Genomic DNA, 25,638 nt, shown 5'->3' with positions numbered 1-25,638 from the left:
CAGATGTGTTCAACCACATTTCTTGCTCCATCAGCCTTCTCTTGAGGTTCACCTTACCATTTTCACTGCTTTGGAGCCCTCAGCTTTTTCACATATCCCAGATCCAATCTACTCTGTGTGTAGGGGTTTTCAGGTAAAAATCGTAAATGCAAATTTGAAAGTTGGCTTGGCAAATTTAGCCTAGGAAAAGAGATTATGTCCTAAATGAGCTGGCTTAACCAAGATGAGGAGGAGTGTTTCTTCTGCACTGTCTGACAGAACAGTTTTTCCCGAGAATGGGAGTTCTCTGCAGACATTCACACAGTGAATGTGATTTGGGCAGACAAATAATATTCTGATACAATCATTGCCTCTTGTGGGCTAAAAAATGAAAATACTAGATAAGATCCCACCTCCTGGCTTTGTGCTTGTCAAGAATCGGATCTATTAGTCTTTAAAAGAAAAAATAATAATACATAGTAGCGCGGAGAGTTATGTGAACTGGCATCTAATCAATGTTTCATGGAGGTTTTTTTTTTTCCACTTCATTTTTTTAAAATTCTCAGAACTGTCATTAGCAAACAACATTTTACTGTTCCAAGCTTTCCTCGCCTTCTCATGCATGGACTCTCCAGTCCTCTGCGTGGATTTATTTTTTTCCTTTTAGGATAACAGTCTGTATCATACCAAAGCCGGACTCTCAGAGCAGCAGTGTGCAGGAACGGGGAAGCCTTCTTGCCATCCCTAGAAAGCTGGGACAGTCAGAGACCCCCTGATTTTTTGCCATTAAAATAATCCCTCTAAATCCTCCAGCTGCTCTTACAAATGTGAGTCCAGCTCCACCTTCAGCAGCACCAGCAGATACTACCCCTCAGTTGCCTCACAGCTTGTGGAGTCATTTTGCAACACTGTCAGGTGTTTTATGTCTGTTTTCCCCTGTTTGCAGCACTGTAAACTTCTACGTGAGGTGATGAGCAAGCTCCTTCTGCTGTGATTTTCAGTGATGGCATGAACAGTTTTAGACTGTTCCAGGACTTTATAACTCAAGTCTCTGAAAATCATATCCCCAGGTTCCTTTGTTTTCAGCCCAAATTTCCTGCATGGTATACCTGGAACAGTGCTTAAATCATTTGCCTTTTTCATTTAACTAGTGTAACATGGCAGCAAAGAGGCTGCCAGAGTGTCCCAGGGAGGCATCAGCCATCTGCACAATGTTGCTGTCATAGGCTGGCACTGAAAGCCTTGTCAACTATATCACACTGTAGGAATAGGTATGGCTGGTGCCTCACCCCACCCTCTGGGTTCCCTGGTATTTCCCACGTGGGGACAGGAGGTTTGCTATGAGCCCAGCATCTTGCACCAGGGCTGGCCCAAGACCGTTCCAACCCAACGTGCCTGAGTCAAACCCTGAAGACCTACCATAGTTTGGAAAGCCTCTTAGGATGGAGGTGGTTTTATCATGTGAACTGACAATGTCACTGTCTGTATGTAACTCCTAAAAGCAGAAATCACTTGTCACCTGGGTAAGAGCCATGTTTCTGACTGGTTTTGTTTGTGCGTACCTAATTCCTTGCTGTTGCTGATGGTAATTTCTTCATCAATTCCTTCAAGAATTTTTTTACAATGAGAGTGGTGAAACATGGGCCCAGGTTGCCCAGAGAGGTGGTAGATGCCCCATCCCTGGAAACATTCCAGGCCAGGCTGGACGGGGCTCTGAGCAACCTGATCTGGTTTAAGATGTCCCTGCTCATTGCAGGGGGATTAGACTAGATGACCTTCGAAGGTCCCTTCCAACCCAAACTATTCTATGATTCTAAGAGCCTGGAATGCCACCTATGGCAGAACTTATATTCCAAGTAAAACATTAGATTATAGCCACAAGAGCCTACTTTTTCTGTCCAGAAGCAGTTGACATAGCTGTCGCCCTTCCGTATGATTTAGGAGCATCTGCTGGATTATTGGAAATGGAAGCATATAAGGCTACAGCAGAGAAGCAGACTGCCCTTTCAAGTCTTCACACACATTGGCACTGGAAAAGAGCTCAAGGATTCATTTTTGTGCCTATACATATATATATGTATATGTATATATCTGTGTTCTATATATATGTGTGTGTTATATCTATATATAACAGATGTATACACATGTTCATATGTATATGTGCATGTGTGAGAGGGAAAAGGAAAGAGCAGAGGATCTCCAGTGTTTGTCCTCTATTAACCAGGTCATCTTTCAGACAAGAAAAAATGCTGTGACCAAGCCAAGACTCCGGCTCATGAGTGAATGCGAAGCCAGAAAATTATGGCAGTAACTGCTGTCTGAGCATGACCAGAATTTGAACTGCTTAGTATGTGTGCATTGCTGTACACTCTATTTCCAAATAAGCTGCATTTACAGCTGTGGGTATTGCTGTGGGGAAGGGGGTTGCTTGAAGTCCTGAGCCATCAAGTTGCATTTTTTTTCCCTAAAACAATGATAAGTATCTGGGAGATAAAAACAGCAACCCAAAAATGCCTTCATATTTTTTCAGTGCACAAAAATATCACATGACATCAGAATGTAGTTCACATCATGGTGAAGGGTAATAAGAGAGAAAGAAACCAGTAAGAAGATGGTAAAATGTTATACTTAATCAATGATTTTAAAAGGTTAGACCATAAATGGGTAAATCCTAAGTAGTTACTTCTGGAGACAACAGGCTGAGATGATTCCAAATCCTTGCATGTCCAGAGGTTGAACCCATATCTGGTCTGGGTGCGAGAAGATTGTTTTGCTAATGATTAGCAGGATCTCCACAGTTAGAGACTAAAGTCTTGTACATCTGGCTCTCTCATCACACTCCTCAAAAGCCTGTATCTCCTTCAGCAGCAGCAGATGGGGCATGGACTTTTTCCTGCTCCGTGATCCTCGAGCTAGATCTTCTGCTGAGATTGTGCCTGATGTATCCTCCCCAAAGTGCCATGCAAGGGGTCTCTCCCCATGCTCAGAGAAGGATGTTTAGGAGGTTCAGACCTGGATGCAGCATGTTTATACAGCCTAGCGTGTCCTTCCCCACTAGCGCATCTTGTTGCACAGGATCTTCCATGTTAGGAAACTATGGAATTGAAGCAACAACAGCAAGTGCCGGATTTTGCACCTGGGACACGGCAACCCTGGCTGTACATACAGACTGGTGGACGAGATGCTGGAGAGCAGCTCTGCAGAGAGGGATCTGGGAGTTTTGGTCGATGGCAAGTTGAACATGAGCCAACAGTGTGCCCTGGCAGCCAAGAGGGCCAACCGTGTCCTGGGTGCATCCAGCCCAGCATTGCCAGCCGGGTGAGGGAGGTGATTGTCCCGCTCTGCTCTGCACTGGTGCGGCCTCACCTGGAGCACTGTGTGCAGTTCTGGGTGCCACAGGATAAAAAAAGATATAAAGCTACCGGAGAGTGTCCAGAAGAGGGCCACAAAGTTGGTAAAGGGTTTGGAGGGGAAGCCGTATGAAAAGCAGTTGAAGTCACTTGGTTTGTTCAGCCTGGAGAAGAGGAGACTAAGAGGAGACCTCATCATGGTCTACAACTTCCTCACAATGGGGGGAAGGGTAGGCACCGATCTCTTCTCTTCAGTGACCAATGACAGAACCTGAGGGAATGGCAGGAAGATGTGCCAGAGGAGGTTTAGGTTGGACATGAGGAAAAGGTTCTTCACCCAGAGGGTGGTGGAGCACTAGAACAGGGAAGTGTCACACCCCTAAACCTGTCAATATTCAAGAAGAGACCAGACAACACTGTCAGACACATGGTGTGAACTGTGGGGTTGTCATATGCAGGGACAAGAGTCGGACTCGATAATCCTTGTAGGTCCCTTCCAACTTAGGACATTCTTTGATTCTATGAATTCTTGGTATGGAAGCAAAGACATGCTTTTTTTTTTCACTGATGTGCCTCCATACATCATTTAGACTCTTCTGAGCTGTTACCCAACTTCTTTGTTGACCATTAATCTTTCAGCCTCAACACCTGCCAATGAACTTAGTTACTTTCCTTTGACGCATCATACCTAGCACCTACATGACTCCTTGGATTTGATCTTCAATAATCTTTGATCTTCAACACAGACACCAAAAATATAATTTGTAATTTTTTTTACATCCTTCTGCCAGACCTTCACCTCTTTGGCTGGCTGTTTATCCTCTCTATCAGCTGGTTAGTAGTGGTGGTGGTGTTTGTTAGTGAGCTGCCCAAGATAAGCATCTTAACCTTCATATGTTTAACGGCTTTAAAAATTTGCAAATAGACTGGTCAGAAAATAACTATACAGTGCCGTGTCAGTTATCAAATGCTTAAATATATTGTCCCAAACAAGGAAGACTGAGATGGAAACTCCATCAGTTGAAGTTGTCATGTCAATCCATGTCAAACGCCATGCTCAGATCCTGGGATAGTAACAGGACAGACAGTGCTTTTGAGAGAAGACCTCTGGGTTATAGCATTGAAAATATCACTCAAGCACTGAATAGACCTCTGGAACAAAACAGGAGCATTGGACACCAAAATGACCACTGCAGGGACTGACATCTCAATACGCAGTTCTCAGGCATTTGTGTTTTGCCAATGGAAAACAGAAACAGTTCCCTGACATGCTTTATGAAGAACATCTTTTTTTGTTAGCTAAGAAACAACTTTACTTTGCAACAGTTTCAGTTGAAAAATCTTCACCAGCCCTACAAAAAAGTGATTCTTCTCACCAAAATGTTTTTAAGAAGGCAGATATGTGTAAACTCAAGTATGACGTATGATAGAAAGCAATAAATAGCTTGTAAGAGGTCCAGAACTTTTGGTTGAGTTTTCAGACATGAAAGGTGTGCAGTAGAATTTGGAAAGGATGAAGGAAAGGCAAAAAAGAGAGGCACAGATTTGGAAGTATTTTTTTAAAGCACTGGGTCAAACGTAGAGAATGTAGAGATCTCAAGGCCAAATTCTTGGTCAGTATAAAAACAGTGTAAGCCACATGTCAGGCTCAAGTAGATCAGAGAGTTGGCCTAACTCTCCTTTCACTGATGTGAAGCAGGAGTAACTACACTGAAGCCAGTAAATAGGTTTTAGAAGAGTGTCAGAGCAACGTCTGCAGATGTAAGGTTGTTAAAAGGATAATGGGTCTTGGAGCAATTTCGGCTCTGGTAGCTGCGGAGCATGATGGTAGCCTATGTGTCAAAAGGACAAAAGCAAGGGTTTATCAAGAAAGCAGTTAACAGCAGGGAATAAAATAAAGTAACAGGAGGACCAGCTTCATTCTGTACTCTCCTTGTGTCCAGGTTCTAGACAAATTATACATGCTTTTCCTTTTCAGCGACTGCTGTGTTAATGTACGTAACATCAGCAGCGGTACGTGAACTTGTAACATCAGTAGTGGCGTAAGCACTGTTTGGTTTGGCCCAAATTACAGGACACTGAAAAGCAAAGTGAAAAGAAAGGACTGCCTTTTTATTTTTTTTTTAAGCAGTATTAATTGCTTCCCCTCCACAGTATGTTCTAGAGAGTCCCTCTTGCAAAGCTCAGGATTAAATTTCATGTTCACAGTTGTCCTAAACCAAGATACTACCCTTCGACTTTTGTATTTTATATTCTTGCTGGACATATCAAAGCATTTTGATCAGGCCAAGTCACTGAACAGAGGAGTGCCAAAGTAAATAGAAAAGTTTAAATTACTACAGCAAAGGGACCAAAATTTCAGCCAGGACTCGACTTATGGGGATTTCCAAGCTATTCTATAGAGCTCCAGTACATAAATTTTCTAGATTTGACTTACCCATCAATTTTGATTATCCTGCTGATTTATTTCTGATTACCAAGGTCATCTCCACATTTAAAATGCAATTTATCTTGTCAGAAATGTTACTGATGGGGTTTTTCAGAGACTCAGGCCAGCCTCCAGCTCTCGCCGTTCCGGAGCTGCTGGCAGGGAGCCCGCCGGCCTCTGCCGCACCAGGCAAATCCCCAGGGGCCCACCAGGACTCACGGATGCACACGCAAACCCTGCTTTCTTGACCCATCCCACAGGCTGGTGGCTGCTAGAATTCGGCAGCGAGAGTCGGATGCAGCCCCCAGTTTGTACCCTGAAATTCCGCCAAATGAGCCCAGGGGTGACAGCAAAGCTGAACCCAGGGAATGGCAACGCTTTTCCTGTCCTAGTCAAATGGGCACATACGGAGCTATGTGACACCGACTTACACATTATTCCCTCCTGACTGGCCAAGAGGTTTTGGTTTTGCACCAAAACATTCATTACATGACGTAAGATAGACAAGGTTTAGCTTATATGTTGCCTCACACTTTGGGCAACAGGCTTCTTATCTGAATATGTTCATTACCCAAGCTAATAAATATTTTTAGCATAAAGTATTACCTCTTTCAGATTTTTGGAAACTGACCAAAAAATAAACACATCCGTTTCCTATTGTTGGTTTGGAGATATTTTAGGGCCCCATCTTTATTTTTAACCCTGACTTTTTCCCCTTATCCAGCACTGGAAAAAAATTAGGAGTCAACAAGAAAGCGCAGGCACAGCCGGGAATCCTCTGCTTTTTGGAACTGCGTATCTACCTTTTCTCTAGGTGGAAAACTACAAACACACAAAAACCCAGGCCAAAGCTGAAAAAAAGAGCATTTACTTGTTTTAAAAAAATCTGAAACAAGGAAGAAAAAAAAAGATCACATAGACATTTCAAAATCAAAGTGTTTTCTAGAAAATGCAAATACGAAAGATTGAAAACCTTGGGGTAGAAGGGTTTAGAAAAAAATGTCCCCAGAACAGAAAAAAAAGTGTGGTTTTGGAGATGTTCACTGCCTGTGTATGAACAACCAGAGTTTTGCCAGCACATGGAGGCAGCGTGGACCCTTCCTCAGCCACATGAACTAGCACGACATCTCCCATTCATACCTGTACTTGCAGGTACAGGCGTAGAGGCAGAGCTATGCTCTCCACAAAACCCAGTCACTCACCAAAGAGTGGAGGTCATTCCCGTGGGACAGAAGAGGGATGTCCAAAATGGGCAAACCAGGATGTTGTCACTTGTGGTGACAGAGAAAGCTCCTGTATGAAATGTCCACCCAGGTCTTACAAGACATGTTAGCAAAACATGTAGGTGGGCATGAACAGGAGTAGCCATGTCCTAAGTGGTGGTTACTGGCCAAGCGCTGAAGAACAACTGTCCTGGTAGAAGAAGAATATCAAACAGGAGCCATAGTCACTTACATGTGACATGGTCCTTATTTCTTGCACTGGGAGTGCAGCAGAGCCAGCAAACCCCGATCCCAACACTACCCTCCATGGGCAAATGAGAGGGGACTTTGTATCCCTCTCTTGCTTCTCAGGAGCAACATCCAGAGACAAGCCAAACTGCTGCTTGGCTGCAGAGATGGTTCACAACATACTTGAAAGTGCCCTTAGGAAATGTAGGGTAAGGAATGGACAAAATAAGGATTATTTGCTGTGATAACTGGTTGTGTCCCCATTTGCCCAGTTGCAGCCCAATTTGTGGGTTGCAAAATTGTCATGGGGCTGACTCTTTACTCTGCCTGACTAAAAGGGATTTTCCTCACTTTTAGGAAAAAGACTTGGATTTTAAAACTATTTGAATGGATAATACTTTAAAACAGCTATTATTTTTAATGGGTCGTGTGTTGCTTCCTTCCCTGTTTTCTATTCTTTGAATGCCTGTGGAATAAGGGAGAGGAAGTTACTGGTGAACACACCCCATAAAGGGTTAAGGGAACTGGTCCTGCAGTTTGCACAATTTCCCGGTTTGTAGAGAGAAGGGACTGATCTCTGAGCTCACTTTCCTCACCAGGATTTCCAATAGTGTCTCAGGACCTTCATCCCCATGATTGCTATGGGTTTGGAGTCCTTTTCCTGTTGCACAAGTCCTATTTTCCTTTCCTGAAAGAAAGTCCTATTTTATAGTCCCTGAATGTTTTTGGCCTGGTGTGGTATCACAAAACAGCCCATCTTTGCATCACAAGGTACAAAGAACCTAGAGGCTGATGGGGAACTGAAATGATAAACTCAACTTTGTTCCATTGAGAAATTATGATGCAATGCCCGTATCAATACAAGACAATACTTCTTCACATCTCTATTTACAGTGCCAAAGAGTGAGAGAGAACAAGTGAGTAAGCAAGTGAGAGTGAGATTAACGAATACAATATACAGGAGCCTAAATTGAAACATCATTTTTCACAGGAAGAAGGCTTTGGCAGGGCTCTTGCTGTTTCTGATGTAGTGTCTCCAGTCGGCCCCAGGAAAAGTTGGCTGCAGTTTCTCAGAACCTGCCTTTTGAGACTCAGCGACTGCTTTTCTTCCCACAGATCTGATTAAGCTAATTGCACATTTTCTTTAATTAGAAGAACGGAGGTCATTTATCTGCAAATGGACTAAAAAAAAATTGATGTTGTTTTAATGTGGCTTTTTGTTTGAATCCTTGCTTTTACTAAGGTGTTTGGCTTCTTTTCACTTTGTTGCTCTCGGCTACCCCATTTTGCAAGGGTTAGGCATGCCAGACCTGGCATCCCGACAAATTCTTAGGGAGCTTATGAGGCTGTTTTATGGGATCCAGTCATGGGGATTTATACTGTGAGGAAAACCTAGAGCTGAAGAGATCCTCCTCCAGCCATGGTCTGAACTGAAGCATAAGTGCACTCTGGGTATTTGTGCTTTTTTTTCTAAATCTCCACTAAGCCTGGCCTGCAAAACAAAGCACACGGGTGCCACATCAGAAAGGGCCTGTAGGATAAACATTGGGGTGGCGGGGACCCAGATTAGGGGTGCCTTCCAGGCTTCAGGGACTTTGAGGTGAAATGTGAACAACAGGGGGTATCTTACTACCACAATTTGACATGGAAAAGCCTCTCTGCAACAAGGTAGGTTTAAAGGACAGTACCTTTAAACTCCTGCAAAAGCCTCATGCCAAAGGTAGAATTGTGTATGCTCTCAAATTTGCATTAAAGACAAGCTGCTGGACCCAGGTGTTTTGCAGAGTTGGTGGATGTGGCAATCACAGAGCTACGTGTGAGCCAGCACTGGGGGTATGGAAAAAAGAAAGTGTGTTTCAGTGATTCTTCAACTTCTGCACTGCCAAAGTATCAGTCTCAAGAAGGCTGTCAAGAGCAGATCCTCTATCACATTATTCCTATTTGTTCTGTAAACCAAATAAAAAGGGTACGCTGGACATTCAGGGCAAAAAGTCCCGCTCATCACTCAAGTCAGTGAAAAATGCTCAGAAAAGGCAAGGAATTAATGGGGGGCAGGGGAGGGGGGAGACATGGGTAAGGAGAAAGGAAGCTGCTAGAGCTGTGGTTTAGGGGATTTCCTTGAGCAGTGGACAACTCATCCGGATCTCTGCAATGTCTGGTATGTACTCCATCCACTGCAAACTGCAGTGACTTTGAAGACCTGAACACAGGGGAACAATCAGTACCACCATGCGCTCCTACCACCACAGCACTATACCTGCTGCTAACAAACACAAAAGAGTACTCATTTAGTGTTCAAACCACCATATTATCCCGGTTTATTGGCTCTCCAGCCCAGCGAGGTGTCAATGTGGCAAGAAACAAGCACAACAAAGACTTTCCTTTCTGGCTTGGAAGGCAGTGATGACCATTTTGTTAGTTGTTCCTCCCTCCCTGCCAGGAGATGGGCTCTCTGGGGTTGCTACTGGCTGGTTACGCAGCAAATGACTGAGGTGAAGAGCCCACCAGGCTCAGGGACATAAAGAGAAGGGATGGGGAGGCTGGAACATTTTTCAGGAGCAGGCAGCCATGTTCAGCTAGATGAAGTTGGTGAAGGGTTTAGAGGGGAAGCCATATGAGGAGCAGCTAAAGTCACTTGTGTTTTTCAGCCTGGAGAAGAGGAGACTGAGGGGAGACTCCATCACAGCCTATGGCTTCCTCACAGGGGGAGGAGGAGGGGCAGGTGCTGATCTCTTCTCTTTGGTCATCAATGACAGAACCTGAGGGAATGGCAGGAAGATGTGCCAGGGGAGGTTCAGGTTGGACGTTAGAAAAAGGTTCTTCCCCCCAGAGGGTGGTGGAGCATGGGAACAGGCTCCCCAGGGAGGTGTCACGGCCTCAAGCCTGACAGTGTTCAAGAGGAGACTGGACAACGCCCTCAGACACATGGTGTGAATTTTGGGGTTGTCCTATTCAGGGACAGAAGCTGGATTGTATGATCCTTGTGGATCCCCTCCAACTCAGGACATTCTATGATTCTATGACCTGGGAAGTCCTAGTGTGGGCTGCTGGGATTAACTCATAGTGGTTCTTTGACCCCTTGGTGAGGCCTCATCTGACTGTGTGTATATATGCTGTAACGGGTTATGGTATGGACATAGCCACAGCCCATCTGTGTCTGTCCGGTGAATTGTCAGAGGATGCTCCCATGTGGACAGAGTATCACTCACCACCTTTGTACCATCCACAGACTATGCAAAATCTCCATGTTCCTGGTGCCTCACGTCAGCTGTTAGGCTACCTGAAGTACACTGCGAGCTTGTCTCTACAATCACGTTTTCATACATATCTGGCCTGGGTGCCAGTGCTAGGCTAAGCATGCAAATCTGCCCCCATCCCAGTTCATGACATCAGCTCTCTCCTTTTTCCCTCTCCATGCCCTCCCACAGAGACATGCCATATGCTTTTCTGACTGACATTCAGAAAGACGCTCAGCAAAAATAAATGAAATCCCCCCCTCCTCAACAGAAAGGTAGACTACAGCAGCCGAATTTCCCAGGCAAGGCAAGTGCTGGCATTTGCCCTTCGTACCTGGGGTGTGTGATGGGCACCGAACCCCTCCGGATACATCCCGCTGGGAAGACAGACATGGTAGTGGAGGCTGGTGGGGGCTCCTCACCGGGCAGCGAAGAGGTTAACTGCAGAACTGGGCAAAAGAGGCCACTGGGCAAAAGACATTGCTGCCTCACGTCTGGATGTTTTAGTGTAGAGCTGTCATGAAGCCTCGCAGAGCTGAGGGGTCCCTCAGTGGTTCCTACGGCTTTAAAGTGCCCAGGATGATTTAGTAGAGAGGAGGGATTCCTGATCAGAGAAGTGCCTTTTACTCTTTTTTTTTTCTTTTTTTTTTCCTTTTTTTTTTTTTTAAACATGTCGCTGATCAAAGCGGTGCCAGGGAGGCTAGGAAGAGCAGGATCCTAATGGATCAGCTGTGTAAAACATGTCAGCAGACAAGCCCCAGTTCTCAATGTGTCTCTCAGGGAACAGCTCGCAGATTAGAAAGAAAACACACACACACACACGCACACATGCACGAACCCTCCTGCTGACCTTGTGTCAAGGAGTTAAGTGTTATTTGGAAGTGATCGCAATCAGCTTTTTTTTTTTTTTTTCCCCTTATAAAACCCCCCAAAATCTGTTTCCCAAATATCCAACAATAATTCAAGAAGCGATAGAAAGATTTATACAAGTTAGACCATTACGTATTTGAGGCAAACTAAAAATATTTGGTAGAAAAGGGCAGTGGACTCTATTGTTATCCAAATGAATCATACCCCCCACTTACAGACAGGCTTCTCTCCCCACTACCCTTGCAGGTATGACATATCTGGATGTACATGACCCTGCCACTGTTTCATTTAAGACAACTTTTGTCAAGGTGTGGAAAAAATATTTCATATTTTCTTTAGTAGGCAACCCATTAAAAAGGTAACATCTTGTTTTAGAGGGGGAAAAGAAAACAAGAAAATTATGTTAACTGGAGATACAAAGAAGTACTTTTTAGCGAGTGGGACAGAAAGAAAAGTAACAATTAGATATATATACACATGAAAGATGAGTTTACATAAATGTTGATTAAAATGGTATAATATTGCCCTGATAGTGCTTGCTAATCCCTTGTTTAAAATGGGCTGCAGAGTTCCGCAGGGATTGTCAATGTTGCATGGAAAAATTAGCCTCTAATTCTTTAAGACTTCCCCTTGTAACATGGATGGAAAGGGCATGTGTGTCAGCTAGGTGGGCAGTGCAACCCAGAAATGCCTACCGCGTGCAGAACATTTCTTCTGCTGGTTTGGCCCGTTGCACTCACCCCGTTGTCACTTACAGATCCAAACTGGGCTGAATCCCGTAGGGCTGTGAACAGCACAGCAGGACAACCTGCATGGGGGGCGGTGAGCTTGGGAGGATGGACTGAGTTTCGGAACACCTTCAGCAACGCAGGTGTTCTACCTGTGCTCACAGGTCCTCCTTTCTAGTGCCTAAGTGACATGGTGGCAATAAAGAGCAAATTCTCTTCCTCAGCTGCTGCAAAGGTATGAAGGCAAAAGCTCCTCTCCTGCTTCAGGAGGTCATGTCATGCTGCACCACAAGGCAGGGATAAGAAGGTGAATAAAATAGAGTAGTTCAGTTGGAAGGGATTTACAACCATCGCCTAGTCCAACTGCCTGACTATTTCGGGGCTGACCGAAAATTAAAGCCTATTAGTAAGGGCATTGTCTTTTCAGAGAGAAACCATCGTACAAATGAAAATCTTTAACCACCATCCTCCTCCTTTGTGAGAGATTTATCCCACAAACCAACACCACAAAATTTGCCACCTTTAGAGACAAGAACCCTCCCAGGACATCTTAGCTAATTTAAAATCCCCTTAACAACATGCCTGTTGTATCATCCTGACCATAAGTAGAGCTGTGGAACAAAGCTAAAGGTTTTTTTGCCAACCAGCAGATACGAAGAGGTAGTTATTTGATAAAGTAGCTGAAAACCTGGGGTTACATGAGCAAAGAAAGAGTTCACTTCACACAAACATCAGCATTTCCACTAGAATAAATTTCTAATGCTAGCTTTCATCTCAGGCTGAGAGAAAACAAAAACAAAAAAACAAACCAAACCAAACCAGCAACAACGAAAACACCAGCCTGTAGAAATGTACACTGATATGTAATTATTTTCTTCATATTTTGTACACATTAAGTACAGCATGATTTCCTATGAGGTGTATATTGATTTATGGTTACATCTTTCAGTGTATCTTGTATCTGCATACAGTTTATAGGTTTCTTTTTTTACAGCTTTCCTGTAATGTAGTATATTTTTATGAGTTATGAACCCAGATTTATCTGAGGAATGTTCTCCAAGGAGCACAAGAGGCAAATATCCCCCTCTGTCTGGCTAAGCTGGGCTCAGTGGCCAGGGCCAGCCACGCCAGGTGGCCATGTGGCACATACCAGCTCTTGGGGACCCAGGGGTTGGCCATGGGGGCTGCTCGGGTGCCAGGCTGTCCCAGGCTGGGCTTTCTTTCCAGGGCATGTATTTTCATGGTGGACGCAGGTTTGGAGATGGGGTCCCGCGCTTCCCTGCTGTCCTGTGGTGAAACGTCCCATCCGTCTTTCTCTCAGGGGTGCAGGGACAGGGAGGGTGAGCGGTCACTTCGCTATGGTCATGCCTGGTGGTGCCTAAGGGTTTTCTGCCTCAGCGCGGGACTGTGGTGCATTGAGGAAGGCCCACAGGAGAGGAGAGGTGGGAGGGCAGAGCTCTGTGGAGAAGAAGTATCTCCTCTGTCCTCTGGAGTTTCAGTTTTCAGCAGTGAGGCTTCAGCTGCAATGTGAGGGTCTGCATCCCTGAGCAAATGCTGGAGACAGGGATGTCAGTGCATGTCTGTGTGCTGGTGCCTCTTAGGGGAACATCTTTTGCCCCACCACAGGGAGGGATGGTGGGGTGGCGGCAAGCCAGTCGTCAGGTGCCTGGGCCACTGTCCAAGAGGGATTTGAGAGCGCAGGTTGGCAAAATCCTGGGAAGCCTGAGCAGCAGCACTAGGGAGAGGAGGCAACTTGGCCAAGAGGCTTGTGCTTTGGTCTTTTGAATCTTTTGGAAAGTTTGATCTTTTGGAAAGTCTGAATGCAGAGCCAGGCAGTGGAGACTAAGTGTGGTTCAAGGCAGTGATCGATCAGATCTCTTTTGCTTCTGCCTCTCTGCTCCACTGTTGGGTATTTGGGCCTCTGGCTGAAGAGGAGATGAAAGCCTATTAAAATGTTTTTTTTTTTTTCGAATGGAAGAGATTCTACCATCATTTGGATCATCTACTTTTGGTGCAATGATTGACACTGTATACTATGTGTGAACAACATTGTACTCTAACAATAATAACCAGTTAGCCAACCACAAATCTCTATTTAAAACACAGGTTTATCATCAGAGAGACAATATTGACTATAAGTGATCACCACGAACAAATAAGGAGAAGACAGATGCTCCCTATTTCATCTCTCTCCAGTCCTGTTTACACTTTAACCCGTTTGCCACTTGATCTTCAACCTCTGAATAACAATGCTAACCTCAGTATTTCCTACTTAGCTAAAAATAAAGCTACATGCCTTTCTAGTGCATATTATATTAACAATTGCTTTGTGCATTCAGACAAAGCATTTGCTTGCTCACAGCATGTTTGCCAAAAGCCTCTTCCATTTATCCAGTGGCTGGCTGGATCCATGGCTCCAAAGAAAGGTGACATGACGGCCCTTCTTCCACGTATGAGCTAGCAATGGGCAAGTCCTCGAAGGTCTGCAAGTTCAATTTGGTGAAGGTGATGAGAGGAAAGTTTGGATGAGGAGCTGGGTTTCGCTTTGGCCTCTGGAGGTGGCACATTTAGCTTGGGAGGCTCAGGCCGTGGTGATGAAGACACTGCTTCTGGCAGGGGCTGGCAGCAGTCCTCTGCCTGTGGGAACTGGCCTTTCCTTTCTGAGGCGACTGCATTGATTGCAGCAGAGGCAGCAGTGATTTACAGCAGCCTGTGTGAGAAGAGAACAAGGATGCGCATCTGCAAATAAACGGTAACAAGATGTTAAGATTAAGAAAAGCCAGGAAATTCCAGAAGTTTGGGCTGCTACAGCATCATTAGTTGTCCTGCATCATGGTGCATATCCAGCAGGGAGGGGTCCTGGGGGGGCTTCTGGCCAGCCTAGTGCCACTGTGCGAGAGACAGGCTGCATACGTGATCGATTGCTTCCCTGCAACTGGCGGAATTACCCCTGCGCTGGGCACAATGACATCTCTGATGGGACAGAGCTGTGCTGGGGAAGCAGAGGCTGTGCATCACTCCAGAGGCAGTGCTGGGAAGTCGTATGAGTGGCAGTGACAGGGTGATGCAGTAAACAGCAGCCTTTGGCGTATCTTCAAAAGGCCGTAATCAAAGTTGCACTGGTTGTGATCCCTACCATTGCAGAACTGCATCAGCAACCAAATTACCATTTTTTCAGTGTGTGATCCCTTGGGTTGAGGGGTAAGGGGGAGGAAGAAGGCATATCAGCCATCACAGTGATCACAGTCAAGAAATAAAATACTGGCTGTGTGCCACAGTGGGTAGGGGTGGACAGGGCACATGCCATCCTCAGTGGCACAGTTTTGGTGTAGGATGATGGTGAAAGTGTGCTTGGGGATGGAAGAATCAGTTTGTGGGGATAAGGGATGGAGATGTGGTGACTGACCAGGAGAAGAGTTCCCTTGATTCCTGGTCCCATGTAATCTAACAGCAGGGGCACCCTGGATGTGCCTGGCTGTCAGGTTTACAGCTTGTCGCTTTTTGTGACCTGTGTAAACCTGGCAAGCAAGCCTATGGTTTCAGATTCCACCCAAATGCTGGATAGCAACAGCCTTGGTGAGGAGGTTAACATTCAGCCTTGACCAATGGTCCCCCCAAGAGATGATGAGGCCCATGCAAAGATGCAGCATCAGGGAGTAACCTTCTTCTCCCTCTGGTTCCATATAGTTTTTTAGAGAAGAAATATTGCATCCTACAAGACCTTCCTCTGACTTTCTGTTAACCTGTTACCCAGGCTTGGTTGAAGACCAGGTTTGTGTCCAAGAAGAGATATAGCTCAACAGCCAAAGGGGTGTCTGTTCTCCTCCTTTGTGAAACACTGCATGGAAATATTTGACTTAACCTGACCCACAAGTTGAAAGAGCATCCTGAAAACAAAAGCTGGAACTAAAAATATGCAATTCCATTGATGCACTGTTTTTCTCCCTGTTTAGGAGAAATTGTTTGCATCCCAAGCTGTTGCTTTTTGGATTGGGCTAGTTTGTTCATACAGGCAGGGACAGGAGTATGTACATGTAATAAAATTTCCCCCTCTTTCTTTTTTGTGGATAAACATAAATAGCAGCTGAAGGATATGTAAGGACATTTCTGTTGGCAGAGATTACTGACACATTGCAGAGCTGGATATTTTACAATGTTTGTTCAAACCAGTTCAGCCCTTGACTGGCTTCACTTCACCGACTGGGACAGGACTGCACCCCAGCTGGGGAAGAGTTACTCCCCCTCAGGTTCAGAGCACCAGGGACAATTCTCAAAGACAGCATAGAAAAACCTGCTCTAAACCATCAAACAGAATTCTCTGGGATATGTAAGCACTGTTCTTTCCTAAGCACTTGACCTGCAGCACACCAGAGAGTAAACCACCCATGAAAACATCATGGGCATTGGATGCAGGGGAACAAGGGGCATCTCAAAGGGGTTTTGTTAATAGCTTCACAACTCCTGTATAGCTAAAATGATACTGATGTCTTTTTATTGATGTGGGAGTAAGCACAGATGTGGTTTTAGAATGATATGGCTTCCCAGTCCTGGTAAATGTTGTGGCAGCGTAGGAGAAGGTATAGAGACAGTGAGAGGCTGAAAAGATAATGTATTAAAACACCATTCAGACAGACATAACAGGATCGTAAAAGCTAGCAAGGATGCAAAAAGAAACAAGATCCAAACTGAGGACTGTTCAGTATTGTAGCAGAAACCTGACAATGCATTTCTTTTAAGCTATTAATAACTGAATATTAATGAAGAAGAAATGTCTTACTAGGATGGCCAAAGGAGATTTAAGCCAGTACAAATTATTTAAGCATTCATGATGAAATGTTGTTAGGAATGGGAAAGTTAAATTAGCAGAGTCTGCAGTGAGGAGCTGTAGGGGATACAAGGCTTTACGGACTCCCTTTCCCTGGAGTTTTGGGCTGGGTAGGAGTCCCCACTCCGTACAAGAGGCACCAGGGACTGGCACATGCTTTCCAGCTTCAGTGTTCAGGTATGTCTCCTGCAAGGCAGAGGGCTCAGGTACCACAGCAACGGGTCTGGCAGAACCAGCCAGAGTAGAGGGGAAGGGCACTTCATGTGCCTAGAAATGCTGAGGAACAAGCCTTCAGACGGACCTTCACCCATCCATCCCCCACTCCCTGCCCCACATCTGTCCCTGAGTTATTCACATCCAACAATGCGAAAAGGCTGTGTTTGGCTGTGGCTCAGCAGATTACCACTACATTTAATAGCTGTCTTTGGTATGACGCCCTTCGCCTTATCTCCTCTCTCCTTTGACTCGGCCTTTGAACACTAATCCACCTTCTAGGGCAGCCTACACTCTGCTTCTGCTTGATCTTTGTTTGCCATGAATGCATACGGCTCCAAGGATTTTAGAAGCAGTGTCTTTGCTGCTTGGGCCCACGCTGCTGTAGCACTGAAGAGACATGGATCTGCTGGCTTCTGTAGCTTACTCCTGGGTTTACCCATGAAATGAGTCAAAGTGTTCCTTCCAAGAGCCAAGTTCTGCTCTTAATCTTTGATTCAGATCCTTTTTTTAAAATTTCTTTTTAGGTATGTGTATTTATTTGCAAGGCAGTACAGAACCTGAAAGGAATAGACAGTGTGAGAGCCTTTCCATGCATAACCCCAACACATATGTCTTTACTCTCCCTTCCCCTGTACGTGCACACACAGGGAGCACTCCTGCACACAGGAGCAGAGTTCAACAGCCCAGTCCTACTAGTGTTTAAAGACACTTGCCCTCTTTTAAGCCTTTAAATAAAATTTGTTGTGTGCATGTGTGTGGTGGTGGTTTTTTTTCTTTACCCCACTTCTTAGGAAGGAAAGCAAATGTTTCTGGCACTCCACTGCTGGATTGCTCACATATTTGCTTGAGGAAAAAAAAAAAAATTATAAAAGATGTTTGACATAGTTTTCATTCAAAAAGGAATCCAGTGCCAGATCCAAGCATTGAAAACAAATGTGTGGCTTAACTGTCATTTACTCCCGGATCATGGGAACTGCTGCCTGGTTTTCCCAATGAGCTATCACTGGCATGCTCTCCCCCAGCATATGGAGCACACTGACTTGATCAGCCTGGCACAGCTCAAACATCACGGCTGCGCCTCCGGGTGACAGCCTGGGTGCTGATGTCAGCAGAGCCACATCTCCACCGCTGTCCCTGCCACCAAGCTGTCACGCACATCTCACGCTGGCGAGAAATCCTCTCCTCGCCTTTTGCTGTGTTGTGACCAGACAATGCATTTGTCCTAATAATGTGAAGTTTCAATGCAAAGAGCTCCCCTGGCTGATGGCACTGATGAAGCGTCATCTGATGGGGCTGCAGGCATTTGGCCAGCAAGTCATTTTTGGGGTGACATAAGTGGTGGGAAAGACTCGCTGTCACCCATATCCCCACCTCCCTGTGGTGTGCAGATCCTCTCACAGCTGGTCTGGGCTTTGCTGTGGTCACAGCCGGCCCCAGGCAGCTCCCTGGTTAGAGAGGGACACCCTGACCCTGCCCAACACCCTCCTCCCCAAGGTCCTCCCCAGCCCCTCAGCATAACTTGTTTCATGGTGGAGGGGGGAGCTCACCCCAGCCCACAACAGAGAGGCAATGAAAGACAATTTTAGGACATCTGAAACTGGCATGAAGCGGCACTTTTTCTATTTTTACCTACAAGCTGTGGCCAGGACCAGTTCAAAGCTCAGATCCTCAGAGCTGGTCTCATGGGAGGCATTGTGCCCTGGCCCCACACTCCCGTGGCAGCATCGGGGAATGGTCACGGAGGCACCCGGCTGGGTGCACCCTGCGTGTGTCTCAGTGTCTGTCCGCTGCACTCGAATCAAAGAGAGCTGCTCTGGATTTCACCAGCATTTTTGCAAGAGGGGAACTTGGTCTGTGAGAAGCGCTTGTAGTCTTCTGGCAGCCTCAGCTCTGCTGTAATGCCCGGCTTTTATTGACTAATATGCAGTGCTCAGCTAGGACCTGAGCTTTTATCTAAAGGCAGTGAAGCAGGAGCTAGCTTTAGAGATGTGGTGATAAAATAGAAAATTATGTACAAAGTAAAAGGGTCAGTCCTCTAATCTGAAGTGTTCTAGTCAGCTTGCCATGCTGGGTGTTCCTCCTGGACAGGAGATAACCCCGTTTCCAAAGAGTTTGGGATACATTCAGCAGAAAAGAAAAAAAAAAAAAAAAGAAACAACCCACAAAACAAAAACAGAGTCAGCAACTCCAGAAAGCAGCTCTTATTCTGTCTGTTCTAGTCTAAAATAAAGTCATCCCTCTTAATTCCCAGCGCATATTGTTCCTACCAAAGAGCAAAACCTTAGGAGGAAATCACATCGGTGAAGGGAACGCCAGCTCCTTTGTACTATTTTTCAACCCTGCCTTGGGAGCCAATAATCTGTCATCCCTTGAATAAACAAGCACCTTATCATATCACAAACATTTATTTAACCCTTTTCTCCTGAGCTTTTACCAGCCAAGCAAAGTGGCTCGGCAGAGCAGGGGGGGTTAGCCCTATCCCTAGACTGCTCTGGCAGAAAGGACAAATTTCCTGTGTATTACACCCAATCTGTAAAGTGTCAGGCCACCCTTCTTCAGCCTCCACAAAAAGCAGCAGCTTGAATCCCTGCATTTCACATAGCACAATCAAATTTTCCTTCCTCCCCCAGCTCCATCCCTCCCCCAGTACATTAACGCCTCCCTCCCTGGAGACGTACCCTTATTTCCATCTGAGGGTACATCCAAATGGAGCCAGATTTAATTTCTTGGAGGCTGGGGGGCTGAGGGTGGCAAGGGAGATTGTTTACATTTCTTCTTTTAACAAGAGACTGTGATGAACAGAGCTTTTGATTCCAAGTTGCCAAGGGTTTTTTCTTTTTTCTTTTTCTTTTTTTTCTAGTGATATTCTTTGACTCTGACATCACCAGAAAATGGAATCAGCAAAGTATGTGCATTTCCTCAGCTCCCACAATATCCATTTTCTCTCAGTGGATGTTTCTTGTTTTTCTTTTCCAGTGTTGCTCCCACACAATGGGGCCAATTTTTGTTCAGGACAAAGAAAACATAAACAGAGCATGGATTTGGAATATGAGCAAGGCCTCCAGGCTTACAGAAATCTTCAGCCATGGGGAAGGGCTACGTTATGTTAACCGCCTGCCAGTAAAGCCTGGCTAATCAAGTGCTGGCCAGTATGTTCAGTTGCTTTGCTGGTGCCTCCATAAGGCTGCAAATGCTGATGGCCAAGACTGGTGCTACAAATTAAATGATTGATTTAGACTCTGGAGAGCCCCTGAGCATTTGAAGAGCATGTGTTGCAGGTGAGGCCAGCTGCCCTGAGCGGATGGGCAGGCAAAGCCTTTTCTCTTCACTGTAGCAGGGTATCATAAATACTGAGCTCACCAGCCAAAGTCCAGCCATCAGAGAAGAACAGCCCCACATAGGAGGGAGTCAGTTACTGGAGAGTCAAACTGGCCTTCCTGTGGGGCTTGGCATGTAGCCTTCTGGAAGATTATGAATTACTATATGACATTAAAAAAAAAAAAATTACTCCCCTCATCAACTCCTATTCTAGCTTAAAACAAGAATAAAAATAAAATGTTCAGTCACAGAGTCAAACCTGCTCTTCCAAACAGCTTGGGAAGTCCATGCTCTGAAAGGCAGTTCTTATTTTAGGCAAATTAGCTGTTTGCTGCTTGTGGGTAAACCACAGCATGTGGAAGTGTCCCCTCATGCGGCTCCACAAGTGATTTGCTCACACCAGCCTGGACATCAGCCAGCCTGGGACGGCCAGTCCCTGGAAGAGAGAGGCAGCTCGTAGAGGGAGCTCTTCTGCCTGCACCCCTGGGACAGGGGCAGGGACAGGTCCCCCCAAGCACCCAGGGCATCTGCATTTTCACAGGAGAGTCTTAGTGACAGCAAGTCACTCAGGTCTGCACGCAGGCCGGCACTAATCTGTGACAAGCTGGTTTACACCAGAAGAGTTGATTTATGATGGGTGATATAAACCAACTGCAATAAGGGCCTCATATCTCTGGGCTCACCAACTGCAGCTCAGAAGCTGCTAGGAAATGCCCTGTGAAACATTTATCTAGATAAAATAATGTTCAGCCGTCAGCAGATGAACTTCATTGACATCCTCTGAATCCACTGCTCAACAGACCTTGTACGGAGCAGCAGAGACACAAGTTGGCTTGTTAAAAGGCTGAAGTCTACAGACAAACCCTGCCCCCACTGAAATGACTAGGGCTTTGGTTCGATTGGTCTAGTCCTGGTCTTCTCTTTGGTCTAACACCCTTGTCTGCTGAAACAACAGGTTAGAATGAAAACTGACCCAGGAGAAAAGGAATAAATATAAGCCATCAACAACTCAACTTCCAAAGGCTGTCCATAATAATAATATTAAAATGGTGTCTTTTAGCTCTTTGCCATTGCCTAATGACTAGCATGAGAATGAACTATTTGCAAGTTTTCAATTTGCCTGAAAATGTTTTATTCAGAGGTTTCCACTTGTTAGCAAAAAGAATATCCTTGCAGTCAGTCATGATTCAGAGGAGTCCTCAGTGAAGAACAGGGCAAATGAAAGCTTTGCTTGGATGAGGATGGGTGACTGCTCATGGAGGGATCCAGAGGCTCCAGGATTGTGCTCCGTGATTTTAGCATCATGGCAGCATTTATGTCCATCATCGCTTTTGAGTCAGCTGTCTCGAGGATGTGATCGGTAAATGCAAACATGGAAAGGAATTCTGAAAAAATATCCTGTGAGGTCACCAGATGACACCAAAATGCAGTCCTAAGGAAAAGAAAGCAAGCAAGCAAATCCAGGATGGAGTGAAGGTTAGGGCCTGGAGGAGAAATGGCAGACAAAAGTCACAGAAAGGCTGGATGGAGTCTGTGAAAGCTGTGTTCTTCTCCCAAAATGCTGGCAATTTAAAGGAGAGATAAGTTTTTTTCACAGGAAGCTGCTCAGCTCTAGGAACTCCAAGGTGGCTCATGATCACTAAACTCTGCAACAGAACCAGTCCCAGAGCCAAATTCATCCTTGGCAAAACGCAAATTAACTTAATCTTATACCCTTAGAAATAAAGTCAGCACTTATCAGAGACTGAAGAGATGCTTTGGATTCTCAAAGTCCTTCCCCCACCTGCAGCAGGGAGAAACCAGGGAAAAGGTTTTGATATTAAATGGAGGCAGAGGGCAGCGCCCGGCTGGCGGGATGCAGTTTTGCTTCAATTCTCACAGCTGTGCCTGCAGAACCCCAGGATACAGAGCACAGAGCTGCCTCCTTGTAACCATGGGGAGAAAGGATAAATGGATTAGTTTGGAGTGATATGCATGTAGAACTCATGCCACTGGAGGCTGCAGCCAGGCTATTTTTAATGTCCAGCTTCATTTTGCACCTGCTACCATTACGGAGTTGTTTTTGTTTCCATCAGAGCCACTTGTCTTGAGGAGTTTATAACTCCTATGAAATGTGTAGTTCTGGGCTGGATCTTTGTCATTAGTTCAGGAGTAAAGATTTTTATCATTTGAAAACAGAAGAAGGTTAGCATGGCGACATCAGGAGCACATGGAGGGGCATTTTGAATAATTTTACGGGATTTTCATAATTGTAATTCCTGAAGGGCAGTTTAACATAACCTCCTTTATTCATTCTGAAATGGAGCAACACAGACTACAAGGACCTGTCCCTAAGGAGCTTGCAAAACCAAAAATGCATGAAGAGTCATTCTGAAGTACTTAATCAGCGACAATATTGCAATAAAATTATGAAATAAGAGATAAGAAACCTCGGCCCTGTTTCCTACTCCCACCGTGCAGAGAGCCAAGTGGAGCTCAGCATCTCTTTGAGAGGTCAGAGGCTGGTGCCTGGTGCGGAGCTGCATTGCTTTAGATCACACACCCCCAAATACCAGCCTGGCACGGTGCTGGGGAAGAAACTCGTGCTTCAATAGGCTGCCAGAGCCTATGAGGGAAGTTGATGTAGAAACACCACATTGTTTGCTACTTACCTTCTGCCACCTTCTCTGACAAACACCAAAAGCGTTTTGGTTAAATTGTGCTCACGTTGCAGTGTGATCCTGCTGAGAATGACTGTGAGCACACCGAAGTCCATAACACCTGGATATCTGCAGCCTTTTGTGGTATCTCCCAACTAATGCCAAGGCAAGGGCTCCACAAATGCTCCCTGTGGCCTGACCCTGTGCTGCGAGTGCTCCTGTGTTTGGACAACAGCCGTCTGAGCAGAGCCATGCTCTCTCCATGAAGCAGAGACAGCAGTAAGAGGATTCTTTTCAGGTGTTTTCTTCCTGCCACAGAAATCTGGTGCCCTGGCAGTCTGCTAAATGGCTTTCAGGTATGGTGTCCTTCTCTATGCCAGCAGTGATCAGTCTAGGGGCAATGGCCAATGTCCACAAGGCACCTACAGGGCTGCAGAGCATCCACCAACCCTGTTGAACATCTGTGCTTTTCGGGCTGGTCTCCCCAGAGGTCATAGAATCATAGCATGGTTTGGGTTGGAAGGGACCTTTAAAGGTCATCTAGTCCAATGCCTGTAATGAGCAGGGACATGTTCAACTAGGTCAGGTTGCTCAGAGTCCTGTCCAGCCTGGCCTTGAACGTTTCCAGGGATGGGGCATCTACCACCTCTCAGCCTGACCCCCGGCAACACCACCTTCCTCGAAACCGTTTGCCTGTTTTCCTTTCCACATTCAAGCTCTTGACCAGGTTGTTTTGCAGTCAGGATAATAACAGGGAAGGTCTTATATATCACCTCCATTATTAATAGTCCTTATGAAGTCTCCTCATCCCACACATTCTTGTGTAAAACCAGGAACCAGGGCAGGCATGATGCTGGGTAGCAGTTTGGAGGTGCTGCACATCCCTATACCAGTACCAACTGCCTTCAGGGGGGGATTGCATCCTGAGTTCCCTTGAAAACAAGGTCTGGGGGTGATTTTTGCCCTGCGTGGCCCAGGAGAAGTCCGAAATAATGGTGCAAAACCTCAGTGCCTAATATACTCAAGACGACTGGCCCTTTGGCTTCATAAATCCCTAAATCCAAAGCATTCTGAATTCAAGACATGGGTTTGAGTCCTTTATCTATATTCATTTGGACAATAAAAATACATTATTTCCCCCCTGAATATTAATTCAATTAATTCAGACTCCTAGACAAAATTTCTTTCAACAGCTCTTGCACGCTCTCTCCTTGGCTTTCTGCAAATTCCTGACCAGTGACTTTGCCAGTAGTCATCTCGCCTGGACCAGAAGTGCTAGTGCTTAACCATCTAATTACAACAATTTCTGTCAGGAAATCACAGTTAATTACGCGTGCGATTGCAAGTTTGCACAGCTTTGGTGTTTGCAAACATTTCATCTGAAATGCGTTAACCTAACGAGATGCCACGGACGCCAGCCAAGGGGGGCTGCAGGCTCCGCTCCCACTGTATCCTAGTAAGGGAATCCTCAGGCTGCAGCGGTCCCACTGGGAGGATCAGACTCGGGCCACTGAGTCCTTCTTATCACGGCTGCCTGCCAAATTCTTCTTAGGAATAAGTGTCACTTTGTGGTACCTCTATTTTCCTTCCCAATAAAATAATAATTTGGCAGTGTCTGAGATGATGATAGTAAATCAGTGTAAGACAGCAGAGGTTACCGATAAACTCAACCTATTTGTCAAGCCACGTCACTTAGTTATGTTAGCTGCAAGCAGACGTGGGCTACTGTACTATTAAAGTAGTTTTCTTCAGAAAATGAAGTAGGTAATGTTCTCAGGAAAATAGGGAAACATGACCTCTCTTCACCCCAGGAGGGAATTACTGGGGGCTGACCTGCCTGTGCTGCATGAGCATCGTGTGCCGGGGCTGAAGCACAGCCACCACACCTTGTGTACCAGTGTGACCATCGCCTGGACCGGCTACGGCCCGTGGGAGAAAAAGCAGAAGTCCTCCCCACTCTTTCTAGTACAACAACATGCTTTGCACTCCCCTGACATGATCTGTTGCCCAGCACCCCGAGGCATTTCAAACCTTTCAGAGTTTCAGGTACAAGGTAGTAGGGAGGCCAGACAGTCCTGCCTGCAGGCTGGCCCAGATATATCCCATAGATTCACACAAGTAACTGGTTTCTCTCCTGTGCTACTGAAGGACTGTGAGGACAAGTGTCCCCAAAGGTCTTGACCCCATCTCCTTTTGGTCCTGCAGGGACATCCGCCTGATTGCTCCTGAACCCCCATCCTGACCATGGGATCACAGCATTGTGATAAAAATCCTATTAGAAGTAAAACCTACAGCCTAAATTATATGTGCAAATCATCCCCTGTGTCTGGGTTTTACAGTGTAGGACAGCAAGATTTTCCTTAAACTTCGGATTACTATTTTAAAACACAATCCCCTCTTCTGCTTATACATTTCTTTCACTTCTCCTTGCATTTTCCCATTGTGTTGCAGTGCTTTTCAAAGAGGGAACAAACAGGTTATCTTAAGAACAGACCACAGACTTGAAACCTGCCCTCTGTTTTCATAAAAAAACCCAGTTTTTCAGGAGGATAATCATATTCGGAAATGAAGTGACTAAATGTTATCAGGTTGTCATGG

This window comes from Caloenas nicobarica, chromosome 2, assembly GCF_036013445.1.
Source record: "Caloenas nicobarica isolate bCalNic1 chromosome 2, bCalNic1.hap1, whole genome shotgun sequence".
Taxonomy (NCBI): Eukaryota; Metazoa; Chordata; class Aves; order Columbiformes; family Columbidae; genus Caloenas; species Caloenas nicobarica.
This window is presented reverse-complemented; position numbering follows the sequence as displayed.